We start from the raw sequence: 24,830 nt of genomic DNA on the forward strand, positions 1-24,830 counted from the left end.
CTCAAAAGACGTCATTTACATAGGTTGTTGTTTAACCGATGGCTATTTAAAAGCATTTTATGGCATTGTCGTAAATAACGTCATATTGATGTGAATAGTAGCCTGCTTACTCGCTAATGCTGTGAGATACAATGTTTTCCGAGGTGGCTTTAACCTAAAGTAATGCTAACATGGTTTCAGAGTGGAACTAAAGCCATGCGGCATAGGGGGGAGGAGATTAAGTGGGTATAAGTGGTCCATTAGAATTGATTCACTAAGTCCCATACTACTGATATCCTTTTGATATGCCTCCATGCATTTCCTCTCAGTCCACAAAAAAATTTAAGACTTTCATGAACTTTTATCAACTAGAAACTAGATAAATATGTTTTTGCCACCATCTTTTGAGAAAGTAAAGCAAATAAGCTTTCAGTACAATGAGTCATATGAACTAGCACATTTGTAGTTTGGTAAAGTTATTTTATAAAGATTAGATATCAGATACTATAGCTCGCATATAGTAAGGCATTCTAATTTTTCATGTCAAATTAGAATTTAACTCACTGTTTATAGAATAACAAAGGTTAACTTGCTTGTAGTTTGAAAGGGGTGATTTTGAGAAGTCAGTGGTGGATAGATTAGAGGGTGGATAATTAGGGTGAGATGTGTAGGGAATTAAAAGCTTGGCTTGCTTGAAATTTTAAATTTAAATAATTGATAAAAAATGAATGGCTTAGTTTTTTCTACGTAGAGTCAGATACGTTAGCCAGCTAGCAGTTTTTAAGGGGCTTTTTTTAGGAGTTAAAAGTAGATTTTTTTACTTACTTGTAAGGTGATATTAAAATATTTAAAGAAGAATAAGTGAATAAGCTAGTTCTACCATGGGTCATGTAAGTGAGCCTGCTTGAGGGTTAGGTAATAGAAGTTATGGCTAGCTTATAGAAAAAGATAAAATTATTTAACAAAGATAAACAACCAAAGTCACTACTTTTAGAGTTAGCTTGCTTATGGTTAGTTTGCTTGAGTTGGTTGAGGTGGCTTCCAGGAGGAAAGGAGGTTAGAGATTTGGTGATTGAAAGTCAGTACAGGACATTGAAAAGATCTCTAACTGAGAATTTTAAGCCCAAAATCAATTGTTTGTTTCAATAATTGAGATTAGACAGGTAAGGGGAGTGTCGCTGTGTCTACAAAAAATTCCCAATACACATTTATATAAATGTTCTAACTTATGCTGACACTCAACAACCAAAAACTTATTAATACAGACTGTATCCATTACTGACTGATTACTGACTTATACTAATTGTCTGAAAAAGTTTTCAACGTTACAAACATACATCTTAAAAGTACGTAAAGTATGCATAAATCAGTATTTACGTATATATATGCTAGTGTGGCTTCGTCCTCCTGCATGCTCTACGCACCAACTCTCTAAGAATTGTTTCATATCCACGTAATTCAATAACTCAATAACTAAACATTTTAAGAACTTTACAATAATATCAGCTTTATATCATGTATTACTAACTTGTGTTACTCAGTTTGGTTGACATCTTCAGATGATGTTTCTAATCTTACTAAAATATAAAGCAAAGTCACTAAAACCGTCGTAATCGCTAACCACGATAACTATTCAATTAATATTGCTGAAATTTTGCATACTGATTTTATTAACACTTTCTAGATGGCTTAAGGGCATTCAGTATATCATCTAAAATTTCTACTTTATCGACTCCCCTATAATAAAAAATTATTGTTAATAACTAATTATATAACTATTTTTACCCAAAATTATGAGAAGAGCTCCCAAGCTGGTACTTTGAAGGAACAATCAAGCTTAAATTCAATACAATTTGTTGCGAGCTTAGAGAAAAGGTAACATTTTGTGATAATTGCGGAATGGATCAGCGTGCACAATCTAAAATGTAACTTTTTTTTCTCAAATCACAACGGGTTGCATTTAATTTGGGCTTGATTGAATCCTGAAAGCAGCAGTTTGGGGCTGTTCTCATCATTTTCGGCTTAAATAATTTGTGACGTGGCGAATTGAATATACATCCAAACATGTCACGGAATCTTTGTCACCAACAATAAATGGCGAGAGTTTTATAGGTAGCTAGTTCTCTCCTGCATGTGGCTTGCTGTAGCGTACTAAATTCCAGTATCAGGCCCGTATGACGTGGGATTAAGAGTAACTATAGAGCTCAGTCTGACTCTCCTTCCGTTCACCCTGTACCTGTACCTTGGGGATGTGTGTGTGTGCATTACTAAAGGAATTAATCTGTGAATGGCAGCTATCGGTGTGTTGGTGTTCCGGGAGCATAAATGTAGTCGGGGTGGCCTATGTGTGGTGCTATGTTGGCTGATAGTGTGTACTGGGCCGCATAGCATACGGTGCGCCTGCGCGGCGATACAAGAACAGACACCTGAGCTTGTTGCGAGGCCAACACCAGAACAGCAAGGCACGGCGTCAGCAGACTCTTGCCTGCCAAATTGCCGTGACGTTGTGAAGCCGAGATCTCAGTGCCAGACACACACACACACACACACGAGCCAGCCCTCACACGGTCATCCAGGTTCCCTGGTACCCTTGGCGCTCGTAGCATCGCCAGGAGCATCACTAAGTACTCCACTGGAGTAGTAGCCTGGTAGGTAAACGTATACAGTGTTGGTGTTGTGTATTGCGTGCGTGAAAGTAGTCGTCCCTCATTACCCTTCCCTTATGCTATATAGAGTCAGCCCGAATCCCCTATCACTAGTTACCGTGAACGACACCTTAATTTACGTATTAGTGGCAACAGCAAGCCATAACACAGGAATCGTTGCCATTGTGGTGTGCCATGAAATAAGTGTAACCTCAATGACAGTTATTATTTAACCTTAATAAACAAACAGTTAACTATAAAGTGCGTCTTGTTGTCGTGTCTCGGCTTGGGCAGCACCGAGTGCAGCTGTGACAGTGTGGTGCCTCCGTATTCGGTTAGTGAGTGTCACCGACTAAAAAAGCTATACAATCATAATTGCTGCACAGCGCCACTTGTTGCTGCACACGGTGCTGCACAATACCAGTGATACCCAGCCCTTCCCCAATCCCTTTTAACAAAAAGTTGGCATAGAGTACATGAAAGTATTACAGGTAAAGTTTTAAGTATACACACACGTTAGTCGCAATCCCCAGCTAACGTGTTACAAGTTTTATAATAAGTTATTAACAACAAATTCTTAGAAAAGTCGGTAAAGTTGAAATTTTATATAATCGACTGAATACTCTTAAGAATGGTTATTATCTTCAAAAAAGTAAATAACAATAGCAATAAATAATCTCAAATTTTTTAAAAAACGCTAGATTTTAACGTTAATTAAGTATAATCCGCTAGGTGGCGTGGACATATAATGGAGGCTACCTGCAATAGAACAAAATAAGTGTGGTAATAATAGGCCACAGCGTCTCAGGGATTTCTATAGTCGTTTATCGGCAATACATCAAGAATACAGTTAATAGTCGTGCAGTTGGGTATCCCGGCTACTGACGATGATCTTTTCCAATGGGCGATTAATCTACGTCTGATTCCACTATGATCTACCAGGATGGATAAGTGCCACCAATAAAAAAATTTTTAAAACGATAACGTCTCTAGCAGGATACCAAGAGACGTGTCTAGCTGGAGCACAACCTGCTCCAACACTTCAGAGTTTTGTGGCCGTTCAACCTTGCGGCCTGGTACCGTCAGATAATTTTTTACTACAAATGCAAGTAAGGGAAGATAGCCCTGAGGACTATGGGTAGCCACTACGGCTTTTATCTCAGTGGTTGTCTCAGTGGTATACCCACGAAGGAGGTGTTCTTCAGGCCCACTTTCCTGACTAACGATAAGCGATTGGTGATCTGAAAAATAACCCGAAGACAAGATATTCTTTGGTCAGCAGTGTACCTCCCTCCATTATGGTATCCATACACAGAGACTTCGAGGGTGAGAGTAAAGCTATCCGCAGCCAGCTCTCGATCATCAAGAATAATAATAAAGAATAGCTGAAAGTCTCACCACTGGCCCTTTCCAGGGCCACTTTAAGTACTTACGTTCCTTACTTAATCATTGATTTCATCGGTTATTTTAACGCCCTCTTGAGTTTAAACTACCTTCCCAACAAAGATGTTTTGACTACTATTTCCGGCAACGATTCGTCAATTAACAGACTATACAAAGCCAACCACTGTTGAACCAAGTCAGTGATTCACTGGCAGATGTCACGAGTGGAGTTCATCGTAAGGCTGGGAGTTTTGGTGACTGATGATTATTTATTCCCCTCTTGACTTTTAAGATTTGAACTAGGAATCACGATTATCTCCAACGTCTGCGCTAGGAGAATCCAACAGTTACTAAGAAAAATTAAATTTGAGCTAACTGGACAGTTTTCAACGGGCAAGCATCACAAACTAATATTCTCACCTGAGATCACCAAAACAACTAAGTCTGCAAAAAAGGAGGTGCCTTAGACACCAACGTTTTTGGCGTAATTTCAGGAGACGTTAGAAAAGAGCTCTACAACTAGCTCCAAAGCCTCAGACTTTATAGTTTTCCTCCCAATCAGTCTGAAGCTACAACAGCTGGCCAGAGAAGATCACCCTAAGATATCGAGGCAGTCACTTTTACTGAAAATTTCAGTCAAGAAAGAGTTTATTTAAGAAGCTCACTGGCCCTTCTTGGGGCCATTGGACGTCAAACTAGCTTGCCAACAAACATATTAGAACTTAACGAAGTTGACAAAAGCAGCCCTTACGGCTCGCTAAAGTCTTAACCATGCCAAAAGTCACAAGAGTGCAAATAAGAAGGAAAACTTCAAATACATCTAATGAATAAAATTTGAGGCGTCAAGAAACTGACGCTTAACATTTGTCAAAAGTGAAACAGCAGCGTCAAAATTAATAAATAAAGAATCCGTTGCGTAAGAGATCAGTTTTTCATCATACTATCACAGTCATCTCTTAACTTTTCCAGATTTTTAAATAAGTAGAATATGTATTTGTATTTTTGTGGAGATAAAATATGTAGAAATTAAGCTTCAGTACTTCGTTACTTCGGTAACAAGGTTGTGAGATAAAACAAACAATTTTTTTAATTATACATTTTTGGAAACTTAAAATCCTTACAGATTCAAAAAAAAGCTCTTTTCGTACATTTTATGGGAGAAACTGTGAATCAACGGCCCTTTAGGGCCAACAATTATTTTATTGTTAATACACGGTACTTTTCACCATTATTATATTCTCTTAACTTCCAATCAAATGAACGGTATGGATTCCGAACACATATGTTTTTAACAAGAAGATTTTTGTTATGAGAAGTGTTAGAAATAGATGTAAGATTTTTAACTAAAGACGTTTCACATTACATGTCAACACACCACCGTAGTGAGTCTCACTTAATAAACTCAAAATTAGGATATATTTCATACACTTAAAGACTAAATTTTTAGACAAAACAGACAAAATTATAGAGAATAAATTTTGAAAAAAAACTAATAAATTTATTAGTAATTAAAAGTTTTTGGTCATACGATATTAAGAATGTTTAATTGATTCTCAGAATAATTTCGTGTTAATATATTCTTCAGAGTCTTACATCTTAATACCAATACGTACAGTTCACTACCAACAAACACAGATCTTTTGAAGTAAAATCGTCATTTATTGAAACTTTTACGTTGTAATTAATTAATTTTCATAGAGAAAGCTAGAGCTAATGAAAGCTGTTTTTCATACAAAATAAACGGTAAAGAAAAACTTCTGCTAGTATGAAAAGTGATTTTCGGTACAAAAACTTCATTAGCAGATTTATCACCAGTTATTACTTCTGCTTTTTAATCATATTTGATTAATTTTGTTATACTTAGTCTAGGTTCATTGCGTAAGCCATTAAATAAACTTAAATTTCTTGATAATATTACAAAAGCATCTACTAAACTTTCTTAGATAAAACTTTTAAGCACATACATTGACTTCTCTAAGAAATAAATAAAAAAATATGGTTAAAATGTCATTTTCATACTCTGTCCCAATCTCGATTTCGTACTTAAAATAATCTACTAGGACAAAAATAAGCTCTTTTGCCACATCCTTGCACATACACCATCAAGTATAAAAGTCGTATGTTACATTTATGCCATCATAACAGTCATTTTTAATTTATAAGCAAGAGTTTTAACCAAATTTTAAATATTCCACAATTTAATCAAAAACGTTGGTTATAGCGGAAACCTCTTGGAAAATCACATTACTAAACTTCGTAACACCTTTTAGTGATCACTTTTATAATATCACATTATATCAAGATAAATGCACAAACCAAAGCTGTCAAAAATTTAGATCTTTTTAATTGACAGACATTTCAATTTTCAATTTTTAGGAGTACAAAAGTTTTGGTTACTTCCATCTCCTCCCTGGCTCCAGCACTTTGTTACTCATACAGGTTAGAAAAAAGTTTTTTCTGTACTATTTATTGGGAATCGATAATTTGTCAGCAGAAAGCCGTTTGTGTTAACTCTACGAGCCGCAATAGTACTCCAAAGCTTAAAATACCACTTCCGTACCCGTCACTTTAGTACCCCTCCGTGGTAAAAGTGTGTCTTTTTCTAGCTTTCGTGCATTGAAATTTTACAAAACTTTTTCTCTAGTAATGTTGAGGTAAAACATGAGACACATGTCTCGACGTTTGATCTAATTAGCCTTTTTTTGCAAAATACATCGATTAATATCAATTCCACTTCCGAAACTAATAGCTAAGGAGTACATTATTATAGATGATCTAAACTAGGCTCAACTGAGCGTTCAAGCAAAGCTCCATTGATGAAAAAAATCTTTAAATTTCAGTGCCAGAAATTAAAAGTGTCAGGGTTTTTTTTATTTTAGTTATGAATTTTCGGCAAAAATCTACGAAATCTCTTTTAGGCGATGTTTGTTGCTCCTCTTTGAAGAGCTACAACGTTTGAATGGAGGCACAAAATAAGAACAAATTTCTTTCAACCAATAGAGCTTATTTCTAGCTTTGATTTTTTTTGGGCTTAGAACACTTTATATATATAAACAGCTACACGCATCAGAAACAGAGGTATGTTTTTAAAAAATAGACTATTATTGTCTTATAAAAAGTACCACATAACTTTTGACCCAAAAACTTTGTAGTAGAATCGCTTTGGATATTCGTTTTAGATGGTATTTGAAGTACAACTACGATGAAAAATAATTTTTTCAATCAACTTTTTTTTTAAGGATTCTTGAAGGCATTTTTAACCACTTACTGCAGATTTACCCATATAAAATACATGTACAACATAAGGATAGGATTCACAATTAGTTGTAAATCTCAATTTTTCTTACATATTACACTGGTATTATTTAAAACTTGAGCAATAGTAAGAATCCCACCTAATTGGTTTGCGTTCAACATCTTAAAAATTATCATAGACTTTTCTTCCGCATCTTAGGCATGAAAAAGGTTATAAAACCAATGAAACTTTTTACTTTGTCTCAACCAATCACGTGCCTTATGGTGATTGATAACTGTTGTTTTTTGTAGCATCATGTCATATATGTATAAAAGGAAAAAAAATCATACCTTTTCACTTTTTTTACAATTTCTTCAATAGACAAACAAGATACTATTACCAGTAGCCTCTTAAAGTTCCTTAAAAGCCAGATATTAACGAAAACAAGAATCATAAGCATATCATTAAGTTTTGAAAGGTATTTTCTATTATTAATAATTTCTTACTGTAGTTTACTTAAAAGATGTTGATGTTTATTTCAAACTTTAAGAGATTTTTGATCAGATACATACTTTTAAGTGCTATCTGAATAAAGCGACGACCCTGCGTGGTTTTCCAACTTCTTTTCTAGCTTTTTTCTTATTATCAAACCTAAACCTAATTCTATCGATTTTTTTTTAAATGAGCATGTCTAATGATATAAAGAAAATCAAGCTGTTTTATAAATATTAGGAGCAACATGCAAAACTGTAGAAAATGTGCAGAAATAAAAATTACTTATGTCCTAGAAATTTTTTAAGTTGTTCAAATATGTGTAAGTATTAGGTTACGAATAATATATGTAGTACGATAGTTAAATAAAAACAATTTTCTCACAATCAAGTACTAATTTAAGAATAATGGCTAGGGATAAGAAAATTTTTTTATACAGGTTACTTACTCTGTTTGGAAGTGACGTTGAAACAACAATAAAAGAATAAGAAAATTTTAAAATTCACGTCTGTCATCTTGAATACAGCTCTCTATCAATTTCCACAGTTTCTTACTTGAACATCTACAAAATTAAGTTGTATTAAAATCAATGGTAGACGAGCTGCATTACTTCATTGTTAGGTTATTTGTTTCATTAAAAATGTAAATGAACATCACAGAATCTAAAGCAATTTCACAATGATGATAAGTCTTTTTTATAAACACGAATATATAAATGTATTAAACTATAAAATACTTAGTAGGCAGACATATGAAACTTAAGTTTCTTTAAAAAACTCAATATTATATTAAAATTAAAAACAATCTTTGTATCTCTTTAATTTCTTAAAATAATACAAGAAAAAATATATATTCTGCACGCAAATATTGGGCACCAATTACGAAAAATCTATTACAAATAGTCTAATAATTGGGTTCCTTTATTTAAGAAGATTGCAGTGCTTGAAGACTAATTTTTTAAATTTAAAACTGTTTAAAGCAAAAAAAATTTCATACTAAACGGGGAGATAAAGCCTTTTTAAGCAAAATGTTAATTTCTCACCGATTTCAAATTAACATTACACATATGTACATACACATAAATGGAAAAAGTATTAAAGTAAATATAATATAAACAATATTATTAATATAATATAAATAATGAAAGGAAATATATTATAAATAATATTAATAAATAATAAAGTAAAAATAAAATTAATACGGTGGCCTGTAAGCACCTTATGTTATTTGGTGATTGAAACTTACATATGTAATTTTGGAATTTGCGATCGCACTTGAAATGTTTCATCATTCGTCCATTATTGTTAGGCGTTATTGTAAATGAATTATATCCTTAGGTACTTCTTGAAACAAAAATGTTTTATTAATTGATGAAAACAATCATTGTAGGTTTTATTTGTCTCATAATTAAATGATAATAAGCACTTACACACTGTTTATTCATTGTTAAATAAACTTTCGATATTTTTCTCATGACAATTGAATCTTAAAAAAAAATTAAGATAACACAGAAAAAATTTTCTCAAAACCTAAAATTTGTGTACACTTTTGAACTAGCTAGTTTTGTCTTACATAAATTCATACAAGTGTAGAAAGTGGTTGAGTACTGTTAGCGGAGAAAATAAAAAAAAAAAAGATAAATTTCCATCATTACTACTAATTTAACTTCTCAGTATTATTATATTGTGGATCAGTATGTGAGTACAATTGTTTTTTTTTTTTTTTTACATTGTAACACCGACACACAGGTACCTTTCACGTATAACGTGTACTTATTGTTTTAAATTTGAAGTAGAATTTAGGGTGTACATATAAAATAAATTTCAACTATAATTCTTAGTCCAGTCAATGCGAGTGGCTTTGAAATCTTGAATTTTAAATTACATTCTCTATAGAATTAAATGTGTTTAAAGAAGTGCAGGTGAGTAAACGTACGATCACTAACGAGGACGTGTATCGTAACATTGCTTGGTATTCATGAAACGCACGTGAAAGATAAAATTGGGATGAGGAATGTACGAGATCGTGTGCACATGTCATATAAGTAGTACCCACACAACCAATCCAGGGCATATTGGATGCATAGCTATAGGTATACAAGCCTCCGTTTGCTTGCTTGTTCACTTCATAGGTTGATTCTCCACACAAGGCTAGTCTAGAGAAGTCTTACTCCAAAAAAGGGAACACCTGAACCAATTAATTAGAACAAAAATCAAGCGCTTCCAAAGATTCCCTTTTTTTTCTGACAACAAATAAAAACATTAATAGGGAGATTAACTTTTCTCTCTGACGCTGTGACGTTCTGCTAGCTTTTTTCACCCCACATAACCACGGCTTTTAAAAAAGATGTTATAGGTTCGTTTGGAAATCAGCTTAAATGTCTTAAGACGAAGCACAGAGTAGCTACATTTTCTTATACTATTGATCCCTTAGTGGCAGTGAACTATAAACTTTACAAGACAAAAAATAAACAGTAAGGAATATTTTATGCACTTTGAGCATATATACTTTCACGGCAACGTCACAAAAACGTGAGAATTTTTGTTCGGTTTTAAGTCAGTAGATTTTAAATGCTCGTGAGCATTTATAACAAACAAAAAATACTGTTATTATAATGTTTTACGGAATTACAAAGATTCATCATTTTAGATGAGTACACTTATTTATTAATGTATATTTAAATTTCCTAAATGTACTTTGTACTTTGTGTGTATGTATTTATTTGATACAAGTTAAATTAAGTTATAGAATAAGATTACACAACAAATGAGATCTTTAGTAGGATAACCAACTTTTTTCTTAGACGCTGTGATAATCTGCTAACTTTTTCGTTCCCACGTAACTACGACCTTAATCATGCATTTAAAAGATTTGTTTGGGGATTAGCTTTAAGGTGTTCAGACCGTTGACAGAATAAATATGCTTAGAACAATTAGGTGCATATATTTTATTCTTATGCTTTAGTAGCATGCTCATGCATGTAAAAACAGTGTTGGGGACAGTAGAGGATCAGAAAAAGTGTTAGGGGTGGATGGGAGAGTAGCGTAAGAAAGCTGAATGTGGGGCTAGTACATTTTTGAGCTGTGTCCAAATCACGTAAAAAACGATCAAATTTTACATTATTTTGTGACGAGCTATTTGTAAAAAAGTTTTTTTTTGGAGGGGGGGGGCAGGGCTGTAAGAAGCGCATAGAACAGAATTGTAACAATAACATGGTAGAGTTATGTGGACGTCCCCATAATTTCACTTTTGTCCTCATAATTCCCATGACATGCATGTGATTGTCTGCATAATTACCCTCTAAAAAAACGCAAACACACACGTACACACACTAATACGTGTGTGTGTGTATGTGTGTTAGTGAGGCTTAGCCTCCTGCGCGTTTTGCACGCCAACCCAAAGAAATATTTAAAACTTAAAAATTCAATAACTCAAAATGATTTTCAATTAATATCTACAAAATAATGGACTTGTTAGAGGAAGAATCAATTGCTTCCCAGTTTGTTCACTCTTCCTGATGCCGCTCCTAATATTTCAGTATACTTAAAACATACATATAACCAATGGATTCGTATTACAATATTTTATAATATAATAAAAACAACTAATATTTGGAATTAACGTATTCAGAGATAGACATTTTACTATAAAGGCTTTTTTGTAAAAGAAAGATGAACATATCTGTATAATCGTACGAATTACCATTCAGTAACAAATATTTATTATTTTTGTTTCGTAGCAGTGATATGGTAATGGGCACAAAAATGAAAGTGTGAAAGTTTTATGATTATGAAGATGGTGTTTAAAAATATACGACAATTTTTATAATTCTGAAGTTTTTAATATGAAATTTAGGGCTGTCCTGCTCCTAAATTTGGTAAAATTAATTCTTTTCAAAATTTACGATTTTCGTAGTGATTGTCAAAGTTATAATATGCATAAAAAATTTTGTAGTGCGAGCATTTCTATTTTCTTTAATGCCAGAATTTACTAGTAATTTAGTGTCTTTAAATATAAGTTTTCCTTTTATTTTCACTTGTTAAAAATTCAATTTTCAAGAAATATTCTATATATTTGAAAAACCTAATTTCTTAAAGAAAAATAAAAAATATGAGAAATAAACTTTGACAAAAAAATAAAAAAATTGCTTACGATCAAAAATTTGTTGCCGTACAATGTTCTTAATAATAGCTTGGTTCTCCTAATCATTTTGCATAAATATATTCTCAGGATTTTTACATTTTGATATTAGTACGTATAGTTGACCATAAAAAAACAAAGGTCTTTTATAGTAAAATCTTAATTTATCAAAACATTAGCCTTGCGATTTATTGATTGCCATAGAAATAGCTAGAGCTTGTGGAAACTGTTTTTTGTATATAATAAACGGTAAAGATAAATTATTGCTTGTATTTAACGTGACTCTTAGAATAACTACTTCATTACCAGACATTCACCAGTTATTATTTTTGCTTCTAAATTATATTTAAACATGTTTGTCTATACGTTGTCTAGTGCCATTGCACAATCCATTCAATATACTTAAGTTTCTTATTAGCATAACAATAGCACCTTCTTTGAAACTTATAACAAGATTACTGGTAAATTAAATACAAAATGACTACGTCTACACAGAAGAAATTTTTTCAATCTCCATGCTGCTTCCATGGGGCTAAAATAGCGGCCATCTGCATAATCTGATATTCAATAAGAAATTTGTATGTCATCTTTTTCGTTAATCGTATATGTTCCGTTATCTTATGTGATGCTCTATCTTCTCCTTAATGAATACAATTAAAAAAATACTTTATACTTTGAAAAGATGCACAATACTTAACATTAATGTGGCAATTGTATTTGGTTAAGAAAAATGGATTGTATGGTACTACCATTGAATTATTAACTAAAACTTTTTTATTACAATTTTTGATTCTATACATATGATTACGACATCTATTGTCACTTTTTTTGTGATTTTGTTACACATTTTTTTAAAAACAGTATCATAAGTAAACTTTTGTATGAATTTTTTGATGATTTATAAGACATGGACTATCTTTACCATCAGATCCATGAAGCATCTGTTTAGTAACTAACTTTCGTATTCGTGAATCAAGTGGAATTTCCGCACAAATATATTTATCTATGTCGATAGTAGTAAATAATTTATTGTTAATATGAAATAATACAATAATATGAGAATGAGGTAATCATCTTTCTAGAAAGTCAATGGTATAAACGTAAGCAATAACTTTTCCAAAAGTATTGTAGTTAGTTTTATCGTCTAAGATTAATTTTAATTTCGCATGAAAAAATCAAATAATAATATTTGGTATATTATTCAGAGTGGTACCTTCAGAAAAGTTTTTTCAAGTTTGCTTTGTTTCTAACCACTGAGGCTTACATGTAACGGTAATAAAAAAATCAGGTCGTCCAAACTTTCGCATTATTGCCGTTGCATCTTGATAATGTTATTCTATTGCTTTTTATCATAATATATCCATGCAAAAAAATTGATGCGTTAATCTTACAGCATAGAGTATGGAACTTAAAAATTTTACAATTTGGTCGATAAAAAGTTTGTTATAAGTTATGTTGAAGCAGCGTAAGATTTTCTGCTTTTGTTAAGAATTTTTGTCTATCACATATACTCCATCCTACATCTTCTTCTGAGAATAATAAAGAAAATACCATAGGATTAATATGCTGTATCCAGAATACAGCATCAATAATGCAATCTATGTAGGTGTTGATGATTCAGATGATAATAATTGTATAAATTTTCCCGTAAAAACATTAAACAGTATTCGTGAAAGCTTGCCACTTCATAATCTTAAATTAAAAAAGGCACAATAGTAATGTTAATTAAAAATTTAAGTATATTAGACGGCTTATGTAACGGTACACGATTGTAAATTACTCAATTATTGAAGTATAACGTAAAAGGCGAAATACGTACTAGAGAAGAAATTGGACTAAAGTTTTTGTTTCAAGAATTACACTTAATACCAAAACTACTTTATAATTATCTTTTCATTTTATAAAGAAAATAATTCTCATTCGTTGTAGCATTTGCTATGACTATAAACAAGTCTCAAGGTCAAAGTCTTGATAATCTGGAATTATAATTAAATAAACTGTAAATTTCTCATAGTCAAGTGTATGTAATTTTTTCAAGATGCAAAAATAAAAATAAACTTATTGTTTGAATCGATAGAGAAAATATTTTAAATATTGAAAATATCGTTTGGAAAGAAATTTTTGATTATATGTAATAATTTTTTTAATAATTACAACATGATTTAAATATTCTTATATGTATAGACAAAATAAATGACCTTATAATACATCCCATAAATATATACTGTGTTTATCTATTCTACTCATTGCAACATTTATTTAAAACGGAATAGGAATAGACCGAAGTTTTTGTGGTTTAATAGGGGTTTTATAAGTCAACTCATTTAATGAATTATCTTACTGCGAAACTTCCACGGTTTATAATAATGATAAACTAAATGTAATTTAAGCTTTGCGTAACGATCAATTATGACTTTAAAATCTTTTTTGACAATGAGATAAATCATAGCAAAAAAAAAATCTGAAAGTATTCGGCAATATAGCAGATTAAAAATAAAAGATTAGTATATACGACACGAACACGTCTGTATACATATCAAGGTCAAAAAAGACAGTATGATCCCTGTCAGATTCTTCAAAAGTAGTAAATGGGGAGAGGGGCACGAAAAACTACGTTAGCGCTGTAGAGGGTCTGTGGTGGGTGGGGGGGGGTGTTGGAAAAAAACTGCGATATGTCTAAATAAAGGAGAAAATGACGGGTTTTTACCTTATTTAGTGGGGGGGGTGGAGGCACGGTGGGGGTGTATGGGGATCTATGGGAAGGCAGTAAGGGGGTGGTATGGAATGCCCCATCGAGATAACTATATAATGTAGGAAGATATACATGTATTCATGTATATGGCATTTTTTCTGAACGGGAGATCCTCTGCTATCTAAAATTGGTTTGGGTTATTAAAACTCTATAGATAGTCAAAAGAAAGGTTTAGACCTCTCGTATTAATTGCTTAGTGGCATGTGTAAAAAATTCACGTTGCAGATCCAATATAGCTGTCGAAACAACGTGACCTACACCTTTTTTCTGCTAAATTGATTGTAAAACTTGCTGCATGAACCTGATAGGATTCGACAAAGGCTTAAATTAAATATATTGGAACCTCATTTTTTAAACTATATGAAAAAAATTAACTGTGAGCCATAATATCCAAAATGGCGGCCAAAAACACGCGACATATGCGTTTTTCACCAAAATTGTGGAAAAACAAATTTTCTTTCTCCCTCTAATGTCTTAACAAGACCTAAATGAGCGACTCATAGATATCTTTTATAAATTTGTAATTGTCATATTTTGGGAAACAAAATGACATCCACATTCACGTGAAAAAAGCACTTTTTCATAAAAATTGCTTATAAGGAAACTTTTTCAGGTCTTGCGTCGATTTAAAAGAGCTATAATGAGGACTCTTAATTTTTTCTACAATAAGGGTGTTGCATTACTCTTTTAGCTCCACATAAGTTCCAACAATGCAGCTAAATCATCGTGGTGTTAGTATTCTCGTACTTAAATGTATGAGAAACACATTATTAATCAAAGTGTATAGCACTCATTAGTAAGTAATATTTTAATGTTTCTCCAATAATATGGCAAAACAAACCACGTGACATGGTCAGTGTCTCGTTCCATTCAATAGTTATTGTCAGATATACTTCATTTTTTTTTAAATAAAAAACTGAATGTATTTTAGTCATAATAGAATTCACGATTTAAAAATATGCGAATGCGACGGTTTACCTGTCATTCTTTATTGAATATAAGACAACCCTAATCGTCTGCCTAAGTGGAAGACAACAATGAGGGTTGTTAAATGATTAATAATGAACATAAAAATTGTTTAATAAACACTTAGCACATGATGTTGTATGGTTACGAATCTTTTTTTAATTTTTTCAGAAAATTATAAAGAAATCTTGGTAAAAATAAACTTCTAACTTATAAATTTTATGTTATAAGCAGATAAAAAATTATCAGCTGTCTTTTGTATGAACGAATATCAAGTATTTGCGAGTGGAACCCTATTCGTAGTGCAATAGATGATAGCTATTTGTAGGTTGAGACAGATCTGAGTTGCGATACAGATTATAAAAGTAGCCCAAAAATAAGATTTCAAATTTTAAAAAGTTAATATGCTAGGGATTTAAAGATGTTACATACAAAATATATACTTTGTTTGAAGCGAGTAGCTACAATATAGTAGTAGAGATCAGAAAAGTAGTTAATATACTGATGATTATAAATCAAAGTAAAAGTATTAATACAGTAGTTACGATAGCGAAAGTTATGTGTCAATCAAAAGATAACAAAGTTACAATTTAAATATGGAAGTGGCTCTTGTTATCAATTCTATAAAATGTGACGATTAGATAAAATAGTTAATACAAAGAAAGTAATAATTATGAATAAGAGTTTAGTAGCTCATGTTTGGCCATTTGAGAACCTTTCGAGAAAATTTTATGTTCAAAGCAGGAAAAACAAATAAACATACATGAGCATACGTGTGCAGCAGTGTTGATTTGTTAACATAGATTTAACAATAATTTGTCTGACTAATTTCTGTTGTCTAGAGTTTGACTTACATAAATTTTACAATTATATGCAATGATTTGTATGTATATGTATTATAAACTATGGTATGGAAATCTTACAGCACTTGTCGAGCACACTTGCTTTCCTATTAAATCATCGATCACTAATAACAAAATTTCATCAACTATCAAGGTGTATGGAAGGAAAAAGGTGGCTACAAATATGATGTGCAAAATATTGCTTGCTCAAAGTTGTTAGGAGCTAATGGATATTAAGATTCTATAGCATATTTTAATGACATGAGAACTTTTTGATCAATAAATTTTTATGTCGCACTAAAAAAAATATGATTTTTCATAAAATGTTAAACAGTTAAAGAACAATTGAACCTTTTGCAGGGGCACTAGTCCCCCATCCACAACGCTGCGGATACACACGCTAACGCCACACACGCCTCCCGATCCACGCCCCCGACCACCACCACAGAGAGCCACCCAAGCTGCTCATCGTCACCTCATATTTTAAAAAGATGCCCTTATATGCCACCTGGGAAAGCGCCTAATATGGAAAAACTGGCGAAAACTCCACCCGGCAAGTAGTAGTAGTAGTAGTAGTAGTAGTAGTAGTAGTAGTAGTAGTAGTAGTAGTAGTAGTAGTAGTAGTAGTAGTAGTAGTAGTAGTAGTAGTAGTAGTAGTAGTAGTAGTAGTAGTAGTAGTAGTAGTAGTAGTAGTAGAAGCAGTAGTAGTAGTAGTAGTAGAAGTAGTAGTAGTAGTAGTAGTAGTTGTAGTAGTAGTAGTAGTAATAGTAGTAGTAGTAGTAGTAGTAGTAGTAGTAGTAGTAGTATAAGTAGGAGTCCCGAGTGGGGTTTTCGCTAGTTTCTCCATACCAGGCACTTCCCCGGGTGGCGGATAGGAAAATCCTCTTAAAATATGAGGTAAAAATGGGCAGCTGGGGTGGCTCACTGTGGTAATGGTTGAGGGCGTAGATCCGAAGGCGTGTGTGGCAATAGCGTGTGTATCTGCGGCGATGTGGACAGGGGACTAGTGCCCCATGTCTCAACGGTGTGGATGCATAGGTCAGCTCTGCTTGTGCTCCTTGTTCTTCGCTTTTTGCTGCTTCCGTGGGTGGCACTCCATTGCTTGATGTGGGCCAAAAAAAACTAGCACCCGTCGTGTATAGAAGTAAGCGGCGGATAAGACATTCTTCTAAGATACATACATCACAAAACTCATTAAACGAACACAGGGACACTTACGAATTGTTCTAGGTTGCGTGTGGTGGATCCTTTTCCGGGCTTGCGTTGGAGGCCTGGCGGCGGGTAAAGGCAGATAATAAAGCCCAGGTAAGTCTGGGTAACCAAATTTATTATGGCTGTCCGCCTTATAAACATAAAAGACGTGGTGGGCCGACTAATCTAGGCTTACTACCACTGAGAAGGCTATATGGCAGCACCTTAGTGCCTTACGCCAGCCCATTTTGTTGGGTTGTCTGCGTGGTCGTGGGACTGTACACCTGCCGCTCGTCTCGCTGGAATGACTGATGTGTACCAACAAATACATAAATTACACACAAACACCATTCTTACACTTGTTACTCAACGCCAGAGCTGTCTCCGCGGGTGGAACTAAGGAAGAGCGGTGACTCTCGGCTGGCCCAAACAAGTAGCAGTTCTCTCTAGTAACAGAAAGGGCTGCTGCCCTGGTTTTAACCTTTTTCAAATACTTATTTCTAGAAAAAAAAGGGTAGTGCTGGCCTTCGCAGGTCAGTACGCCGTAAAAAAAAAGCCAAAATAAAAAACATCGATGCAAATCTAGTACCCCGGGCGGTAGCCTCTTGAAGGAAATCCACCGGCAGTTCCGATTCAGTGACAGCCCGGGTGACTGTCGCAGGCCCCACGGATTCTGGGGAGGGGGGGCAAAAAGAGGTGTCTCATGGCCATCAGGGACTCCTTAATGTTCCGTGGGCCTTTCTAACGGACAAAGGACGAAGAGGAAGTCTGACGAGCATAGACATCAACGACACCGAGAACAGCAATGTGTCAGTATTTAGCCACCAGACCCAGGAGGAGCTTGCCTCTTTAAAAGAAAGTAGTGCTAAGCTCAGAGTAAAGCGACAGCAATTGGCTGATCAATTTAAATCGGCAAGGAAAGATATTAAAGAGACGCTCCAATATATCAACAATAAGTACGGAAACACAGCGAATGCTTTTAAGAATAGGCTAAAAGCCGCGCTTAAACACCTTCAAGAGGCAGATGTACTAAGAAAAGGCTTTCTTCGTGGAAACGCTTGAAAGTTGTTGTTTGAATCCCTGCAGTAGAGGGAACAAAAGCGAGATGAGTCCTGACAACAGGTCCGGAAAATAACCCTTAACACTGCTCTAAAGATATTAGAACAAAGTAAAAGAAACAGAAGTTTATCAACTGCCCTGAGAAACGCCAGCAAACCATGCCTCCAAAGAAAAAGAAAACAGGCAGTGGCAAACAAGAAGAAATTTTCCTATATGGAAAAACAAGCCAGAAGAAGAGAGTGAATGCGACAACAACAGTGGTAGTAAAGATTGCAATCGAAGGGCAGACCTTTGTGAGGGTGCTGAGGACGATGAGGGCGAACTTTTACCCTGATAGGGCTAATGTGACAGTCAAAAGTGTTGTCACTACAAAAAAAAAGACATTCTTATTAAGGCCGAAGGTGTAGAGAATGCTACTGCATTCTCACAGCAAATTAAAAAGTCGATAGCTGGACAGGGTACTGTCGAAATGAGCGACAAAAAAGTGACATTAGAGGTCAAAGACCTGAATGCTATTATAGAGGAAAATAAGGTCAAATAGGCTTTCGTTAGAACTTTTGGACTTAAAAGCCAGGAGCCAGAAGTAGCTCTCTTGAAGCCAAATGCCAAAGGACAGAAGCTAGCGTTAATAACAGTGGACGAAGCACTAGCAGACTAGCGAAAAAGAAAGGTCATGTACGAGTCAGCTTCGTAAGCTGCCAAAACGAAGAAGAATTGGAGTAACAAGATGTTATAAATGCCAAGGATATGAACACGTCTCAGGCAACTGTAAGGACGAGAACAGATCCAAGCTTTGTTTCCGGTGTGAAAGCTCAATCCACCGGAAGAAAGAGTGTCCAAGCCCAGCATGGCTTTGCCTAACAATGGACAACAAGCACAAAGTAGGCAGCGGAAGCTTCCGTTTATTTATGAAAGCCCTAAGAGAGGCCAGGTATAAGGCCCAAGCAGGATCAGAATAAGGCAAGAAGGCCTTGAGTTGAAAGACAGGCTTATGTGGATCCACGCTGTGCTGGATACTTTTTACCTATCAGCAAGGAAAAGCATTAAGCTTATAGTGGTGCTGGCTAAGCAGACGGCCTACTCTAAAGCGCTAGACAAGGTGCTGGTCCTTAAGGACCCCAAGTCCCTTTCAGGACTTAAGAGCATCAGCATTGGAGGCTTGACCCTGAAGTAATGCTAACGCGGATCCAGGGTGAATCAAAAGCCCCGTGGCATGAGGGGCTGGGGGGGTTTTAGTGGGTATGGGTAGTCTAATAAAAAAAAACCACCAAGTCCAACACTACCGTTGTTCCTGCAGTGTGCCTCAATGCATTTCCCCTCCCTCCACAAAAAAAAAAAAAAAAGTAGTAGTCGTAGTAGTAGTAAGTAGTAGCAGTAGTTGTAGTCTTTTTTTCTTTATTTGAAAGAAGGGAACATACATTGAGGCACACCACAGGGACAGCGGTAGTGTTAGATTTGGTGAATTTTTTTTACTAGACCACCCATACCCACTTAAACCCCCTCCATGCCACGTGGCTTTAGATCTACTCTGGATTCGCGTTAGCATTACTTCAGGGTGTACCCGACAGGGAGACCATCGCGTCTCACAGCATTGACAAGCTAACTCGCCACCATTTGCTAAAGGTGCTGATCCTCTCAAGTCCTAGAAAGTACTCAGGATCCCTGAGGACCAGCACCCTGTCTAGCGCTCCATAGTAGGCCGCTGACCTAGCAAACACTACTATAAGCTTGTTGCTTTCCCTTGCTCATAGATAAAAAGTACCCAGCGCAGCGTGGGTCCATATCAGCCTGATTTCCAACTCAAGGCCCTTTTGACTAATTTTTTTCCACTTAGGCCTACCTTCTGGCCTCTTCTAGGGCTCTTATAAATATAGGGCAGCTCCCACTACCTACTTCGTGCTTATAGTCCATTATTAGGCAAAGAAAGCACTGTGCTGGGCCTGGACATTTTTTTTTGCAGTGGTTTAAGCTTCCATACCGAAAGCAAAGATTGGATCTGTTCTCTTCCTTGCAGTTGCCTGAGACGTGTCCATATTCCAGGCATTTGTAACATCTTGTGAATTTGATTTTTATTTGAATTTGGCAGCTTACGAAGTCAAATCGGAAATTGCCTTCTTTTTTGCTGGTCTGCTAGTTGCTTTATCCACCGTTATTAACGCAAGCCTCTGTCCTCTGGCATTTGGTTACAAGAAAGCTACTTCTGGCTCCTAGCTTTCAAGTCTAAAAGTTCTAACAAAAGCCTATTTGACCTTATTTTTCTCTACAATAGCATCTAGGTCTCGGACCTCTAGTGCCACTTTTTTGTTGCTCATTTTGACAAGACCCTATCCAGCTACTGACTTTTTAATTTGCTGTAAAAATGCAATAACTTTCTTTTTACCTGTAGTCCTAATAAGTATGTCTCTTTTCTTTGTAGTGACAACACTTTGGACTGCCACATTAGCCTTGTTGGTGTCAAAGTTTGCCTTCATCGTCAGCAGCACCTTTGCAAAGGTCTGCCCTTCAGCCATTCTTACTACTACTGTTGTTGTCGCGTCAACTTTTTTCCATTTGCTAATTTGTCATTTAGAAGAATCTCTTCTTGTTTGCCACTGCCTGTTTCCTTTTTCTTTGAAGACATGGTTTGCTAGCATTTTTCAGGGCTGTCTAATGGGCTCCTGTTTCTTTTACTCCGTTATATTTGCTCTAGGACAGTGTTAAGGGTTTTTTTTTGTACATGTCGTTATAAATTATCTAGCCTTTGTTCCCTTTACTTCAGAAGTTCAAGCTTGTAAACACTTTTTTTCAGAAAGAAAGCCTTTTTTTATTACCTCTGCCTTTTCAAGGTTTTCAAATGCGGCTTTAGGCCCACTCTTAACAGCATTTGCTATGTTACCATTATCATCGTTAATTGGTTGTAGCGTCTCAGTTATATCTTTTGTTGCTAATTGTCCTTTATCAGCCACTTACAGTATCTTAACTCTGAGCTTAGCACCATTTTCTTCTTAAGAGAAAAGCTCCTGCCAGGTCAGGTTGCTTGATACTAACACGTTGCTGTCCTCAGTGTCGTTAGTGCCTATACTCGACAGACTTTCTCCTCGTCCTTTGTCTATAAAAAAAGGCTATGGAACAATTACCAGTCCCTGTTGGCCATAAGGCACATCTTTTTGCCCCCTCCCCCCAGGATCCGTGAAGCCTGTGACAGTCAACCGGGCTTTCACCGGATCGGAACTGCCGGCAGATTTCTTCAGAGAGGTTACCACCTAAGGTACTTGTTTTGCATTGACGTTTTTTATTTTTGCATCTTTTTTAGTGTCGTACTGACCCACGAAGGCTAGCACAACTCTTTTTTCCTAAAAATTAGTAATTGAAAAGGGTTAAAAACAGGGCAGCAGCCCTCTCTGTTACCAGAGAAAATCGTTACTTGCTCGGGCTGGCCTGAAGTCGCCACTCTCCCTCGGTCCCTCCCGCGGAGACTGCTCTAACGTTGGGAAACCAGTGTAAAAAGGGTGTTTTTGTGTGATGTATGCATTTTTTGGTACACAACGGTCATCCCAGTGAGACTTGCGGCAGGTGTACAGTCCCGAGACCGCGCAGACAATCCAACAAATAGGGCCTGCGTAAGGCACTAAGGTGCCACCATATAGCCTCCTCAGTAGCAGTAGGGCTAGATTAATCGGTCCGACACTTTTTGTTTGTTTATGAGGCGTACAGCCATATCAGAAGTGGTTACTCAGACTTACCTGAAACTCATCATCTGGCTCCACCTGCCACCAGGCCTCAAACGCCAGCCTAAAAAAGGACCCGCCACATGCAAATCAGAACCTTCCATAAGTGTCCCTGTGTTCGTTTAGTGAGAGAGTGTAATGCATGTATCTGAGAAGAATGGTTTAACCACCGCTTTTTTTTATACACGATGGGTGCTAGTTTTTGGTGGCCCGCATCAAGCAATGGATTGCCACCCATGGCAGCATTAAAAAGCGAAGAACAAGGAGCACAAGCAAAGCCGGCCCATGTATTCACACCAACGGAAACATGAGACACTAGTCCCCTGTTTGAACCACCGTAAATACAAATGCCAACGTCACCAACGCCTCCTGATCCACGCTTCCGATCATCATTACAGAAAGCCACCTCAGCTGCCCATCGTTACCTCATATTTCAAGAAGATGCCCCTATCCGCCACCAGGGAAAGCGCCCGGTATGAAGAAACTAGCGGAAACCCCACCCGCGACATTAACGGAAGTAGGGAAAATAGCTAAAGAGCAGACCATAGCGAAGGTGCTGAAGACGATGAAGGCAAACTTCAACCCTGATAAGGCTAATGTAGCAACCCAAAGTGTTGTTACTACAAAAAAAAAAAATTCTTATTAAGGCCAAAGGTATAAAAAAAGCTATTGCATTCTCACAGCAAATTGAAAAGTCGTTTTTTGGACAGGGTCTTGTCAAAATGAGCAACAAAAAAGTGGCACTTTAGGTCCAAGACCTGAATGCTACTGTAAAAAAAGATAATGTGTGGAAGGCTTTCGCTAGGACTTTACAACTAAAAAGGAGGTCGCCAGAAGTAGCTCTCTTGTTACCAAATGCCAGAGGACAAAGGCTCACGTTAATAACGGTAGACGAAGGAAAAGGAGACCAGCAAAAAAGGAAGAAAATTAATAAGTTAGCTTTGTAAGCTGCCAAATTCAAAGAAGAATTAAAGTATCAAGATGTTACAAACGCCTCGGATATTGACATGTCTCATTGTCCTTTATCAGCCACTTGCAGTATCTCTACTCTAAGCTTGCACCATTTTCTTCTTAAGAGAAAAGCTCCTGCCAGGTCTGGTTGCTTAATACTAACGAGTTGCTGTCCTTGGTGTCGTTAGTGCCTATATTCAACAGGCTTTCTCTTCGCCCTCTATCTATAAAAAAAGGCCATGGAACAATTAGCAGTCTCTGTTGGCCATAACACACATCTTTGTGCCCCCCCCCTAGAATCCGTGAAGCCTGTGACAGTCAACCGGGCTTTCAACGGATCAAAACTGCTGGCAGATTCCCTCAAACAGGTTACTGCCTAAGGTACTAGTTTTGCATTGACGTTTTTTTTTTTGGCATCTTTATTAGTGTCGTACTGACCCGCAAAGGCAAGCACAACCCTTTTTTTCTGAAATATAGTAATTGGAAAAGGTTAAAAACAGGGCAGCAGCCCTCTCTGTTACCAGAGAGAACCGTTCCTTGCTTGGGCTGGCCTGAAGTCGCCTCTCTCCCTTGGTCCCTCCCACGAAGACTGCTCTGACGTTGGGAAACAAGTGTAAGAAGGGTGTTTTTGTGTGATGTATGCATTTGTTGGTACACAACGGTCATCCCAGCGAAACTTGCGGCAGGTGTACAGTCCCGAGACCGCGCAGACAATTTAACAAATAGGGCCTGCGTAAGGCACTTAGGTAACATTATATAGCCTCCTCAGTAGCAGTAGGGCTAGATTAATCGGTCCGACACTTTTTTTTTGTTTATGAGGCGTACAGCCATATCAGAAGTGGTTACTCAGACTTACCTGAAACTCATCATCTGGCTCCACCTGCCACCAGGCCTCAAACAACAGCCTAAAAAAGGACTCGCCAGAGGACAAAGGCTCGATTTAATAACGGTATACAAAGCAACTAGCAGACCAGCAAAAAAGAAGTCAATTTACGATTAGACTTCATAAGCTGCCAAATTCAAAGAAGAATCAAACTCACAAGATGTTACAAATGCCTGAAATATGGATACGTCTCAGGCAACTGCAAGGAAGAAAACAGATCCAATCTTTGCTTTCAGTATGAAAGCTTACACCACTGGAAAAGAAAATGTTCAGGCCCAGCACGGTGCTTTCTTTGCCTAACGATAGACTATAAGCACAAAGTAGGTAGTGAAAGCTGCCCTATATTTAAAAGAGCCCTATAAGAGGCCAGAAGGTAGGCCTAAGAAGAAAAAAATTAGTTAAAAGGGCCTTGAGTTGGAAAGACAGGCTTATGTGGACCCACGCTGCACTGGGTTTTTTTTACCTATCAGCAAGGTAAAGCATTAAGCTTATAGTGGTGCTGGCTTAGTAGGTGGCCTACTATGAAGCGCTAGACAAGGTGCTGGTCCTCAGGGACCCCGAGTCCTTTTCAGAACTTGAGAGCATCAGCACCTTTAGCAAATGGT

This window comes from Copidosoma floridanum, unplaced genomic scaffold (genome assembly GCF_036245765.1).
Source record: "Copidosoma floridanum isolate Cflo_tuat_1 unplaced genomic scaffold, Cflo_Japanese_pri ptg000023l, whole genome shotgun sequence".
In the NCBI taxonomy this organism is placed as follows: Eukaryota; Metazoa; Arthropoda; class Insecta; order Hymenoptera; family Encyrtidae; genus Copidosoma; species Copidosoma floridanum.